Raw genomic sequence first — 4,000 nt, 5'->3', positions numbered from 1 at the left:
ATATATATATATATATATAATCCCTACGTTATTACGCTGATGTTGCATTTCATAATCAAACTCATTTGGAATCCGCATGTAACTACATCTGTCTGCAAAAACAAAAAGAATTCGCCTTTTCGCACAGCCATTCTACTTCTGAGGTCTGCGGTTGTAACCCTATACATTTATTTCATTCAAATCTGATGTTACATTTGAAAAACAAGTCATTTAAAATATTCACATATGACTGTAATTAAATCCCCAATAATACGAATTTGAAAAGTTATTTAAAAATCGTTATCACGCAATCATTCCACTTTTGTGAGATGCTAACTGGAACTAGACAATCCCGTGGGTGCATGGTGGTTTCATGAAGATCCGATGTTACGCTTCAAAATAAAAGTATTTTAAAATCTGTACAATACTTTCATCAATCCATCCGTTTTCAAAGCCGCTTTTCCTATTCAGAGTCCCGGGCGGCTGGAGCCTTTCCCAGCGGACTTTAGGTAAAAGGGAGACTACCGGCCATAAGTGTTCACCAGTAACTCACAAGGCACTGTGCACACATAGATGGACAGCCATTCATGGGAATTGAACCCACAAACATACCACTGCACCGTCAGTGAAATAATGCATTCATTTTTTCAAATCTGGAAATAGATCAGTATCTGACTGAAATCTGGATGGTATCATGGTATAGTCTTTTTGAAACATTTCATTTACATTGTACAGTAGTTACAATACTGTATCCTGCCATTGGCTGGCAACCAATTCAGGGTGACCCCGCCTATTGCCCGACGACAGCTGCAATAGGCTCCAGCACGCCCTGCGACCCTTGTGAGGATAAGCAGATCAGAAGATGAATGAATGGATGGATTTACAATATCGCCACTGACGGATGGACATCTAGTAGCCAGTCCCCACAATTTTGTTCACACATTATTGATCATTCCAAAGTGTTGAAAATGGCTCAAACTCTTTGACGACAAAACGTTGATAATGACTTAACAAACATGCCATTTATCTTTGTGAAAAAGGAGGGTTTTGTGCAAGTATTTTGCCTGGCACCAGTCATATGCAGATTTTAATACTTTTATTTAGAATTAGATCAGATCCAACTAAAACCGAGCTCCTTTGTACCACCCCATGATAGTCTAGATTTCCCAGAAGTGAGATGGTTGCGTGATAATGGACTGATGATTTTATCTACTCAAGTCATTTTACATCAAAAGCATCCTTGTAGAGCATACGTGTCAAAGTCAAGGCCCAGGGGCCAGATCTGGCCCGCCACATCATTTTATGTGGCCCGCAAAAGCAAATCAAACATGGCAACTTCCATGATGCTTGCTAAAATATGTACCAAAATTTCAAATTCTCGTATGTAATAAATAAGAGAGACATTGTAATCATTTTCTTGTTGCCAAACACCTCATTAGAGTGACTTAAACAATAGTTGAATAAACTGTTTTTCTTGACTTCTTTTTATGATTTCAGTCAAAATGGCCCTCCAAGGGAAATGGTAACTAAAATGTGGCCCGCAACGAAAATGGTTAGACACCGCTGTTGTAGAGTGTCCATGCATTTATTTTTCAGGCTTTTATTTTGAAGGTGGCCCTCGCAGGGAATTGGCGGCTTCTTACCGTAAAGTAGACTGCGTCGTTGATATCGACAATAAGTGGAGGCTAGTTTAACTTAACCGTAGTACTGTATTTAATTTAAGTGTGTATTGGCCCGAATGCAGGCTTGAACACTCGTATAACTGTCTCATCTGACAGCGCCGTTGTCCAGCCGGCGTGCACAATCGGCTGCGTCGCAAATGGAGATGCTTGCCGTTCTCTTTCTCATACTATTATTTTGTAGTCTTATAACTTTACATGATTTGTTTAAACTCGCAAACCGATGACTTCACTGCGAGGCATCTTGATTATTTTACTTGGTGTTCTCCATTTTAAATGGTGCGCTTACTAGACTATAGTCCTTACCCCATCTACTTTTCAATATGTCAGCTATTATAAAATATTCATTAATAGTTTGGGAGATCAGGCTTTTGGGTGAGATTTCAGGATGACCCTAAGATTCACTACAGCCATCACCGATTAACTTAAATTGACTTCCTTCAAATTTTTAATGCACATGTCCAACTCTTCAATTTTCTATGATTTTTGCCCAACTTTCTATTGTCTTACAAAGAGGCAATTTCCAGGGATGTCAATCAAAGATGTCGTGACACTTGGTGGTCATTCCCTCTGATAATGTTCAACACCAGGAAACGTAGTGGTCTATTCAATGGATTAAAAACCTGTTCTTTCTTGTGAAGAAAATAAAACCTGCAAGTTGTGTAAAAAGTACTAAATCTTGAACAGTTGGACATGTGCATTCAAAATTGTAGAGGTCAAATTAAGTTCACCTTAACAGGTTATCATGCATTTTAGTTTCTTCCTGAAATTTCACCCAAAGGCAGAATACCCCAAACTTATTCCAAGATTTGGGTTTAACATGGAATATCAGCGCAGAACTAAAGTCTGAACTTCCCAAGTGCAAAATAAACATGTTCTAAATCCTTACCAGAAAATATTGGATGTTGTTAGAATGCGTGACTGGAAAGAATATTTCCTGGAAGCAGCATACAAATAGCAGATGTCAGCATGACATCTGGAAGCAAGATACATTAATTCCATTACCAGATAACGTTTGGGCATAATGAAAGGTATTAAAATACACAAGTCACGGTGTGCAAATTTATTGAGCAACACAGCAAAACATAATAATTTATAAGGGTGACACCACTGGTTGAAAGCTTGTGTTGAGAAGAGAAACAGCTAGATGAACACATTGGTCAGGTCTGCCTCATTATGACATTTCAAAACTAAAATTGTTTATTTTTGGAGTATTTGTGATTAAACAGCAAAAAAAAAAAAAAAACAAAAAAACAAAACAAAACTTAATAGGTTATATCCTATATTGACGCATATAGTACACAATATGATCAACGGCTTTGCTTTAAAAGAAAAAAAAAACCTCCACTCATAAATTCATCACTATTCATCTTGGGCCTCTTTATGTGTTTTGGGACAGAACACTTGATTTGCAATTTCCTTGTAAAAGCGAATGACAACATTGTCATCCCACAACATGCATGCAGAATAAGTGAAAACACTGAAATGCGGGGATAAACATCATACAACTGTGACTTTTAAGTACAGTAGAAAAAAAAAAAATTAAAAATATTTGTAAAAATCCACGAATATTCAAATCCACGGGTGCCCAAGCAAAGGTATTCGGGGGTCGATTGTATGCATCTATCTATTACTAATACAAGATATCCACACAAAATTACATTTTCTCATTATTTTAAGAGCAGTCATCAGAAAAATGAGGTGACGAAAAACAGCGGCCTTTACAATTAATTTGTGGTGACCCAGTTTCTTAAAATTCAATCTTCACAGCTTTTACCGTATATTTTAAATTGCCAAAATCTTTTTACAATTCAAGGTCACAATACGAACAAACAAAAAATACCGATGTGTGTCTGTGTAGATTGTCATGTTAATCTGCAAAGCTTGAATTGAAGCAACTGTACTCTCATCTGTTGAATTACCGGTAGCTGCGTTTTCATCCTTGTTTTTTGAAAATGTTGCAAAATGACTGAAGCAATGACGCTATTAGAGTAATACATTGAAATTTAGATCAAGTAAAAATCTTGACGATTCAGAATTGCCTCAGTGCTATTCGTTCTTGGACATTTTGGCAGCATGTGCGTGTATTATCATACACGCCAGCAAACATTGGGTCTGATCAGAAGCTAGTTTAGTATTCACACACAATGTGGACAGACAGGTAAAAAGGTTCACCATTTCAGATGTCATGAAGGTTAACTATTGACCATTGACCTTACAGCCATACTGTATTTCCCAAACATGCCTTTATCTGAGGTAAGAAACAGAATAATTTGGGAGTGGAGAGAACGAAAATATCACGATACCCGTGCAAGCCCTGGATAATCTGAGCAGGCATTGTA

Source organism: Hippocampus comes, unplaced genomic scaffold (genome assembly GCF_001891065.2).
Source record: "Hippocampus comes isolate QL1 unplaced genomic scaffold, H_comes_QL1_v1.1 scaffold156, whole genome shotgun sequence".
NCBI lineage: Eukaryota > Metazoa > Chordata > Actinopteri > Syngnathiformes > Syngnathidae > Hippocampus > Hippocampus comes.
This window is presented reverse-complemented; position numbering follows the sequence as displayed.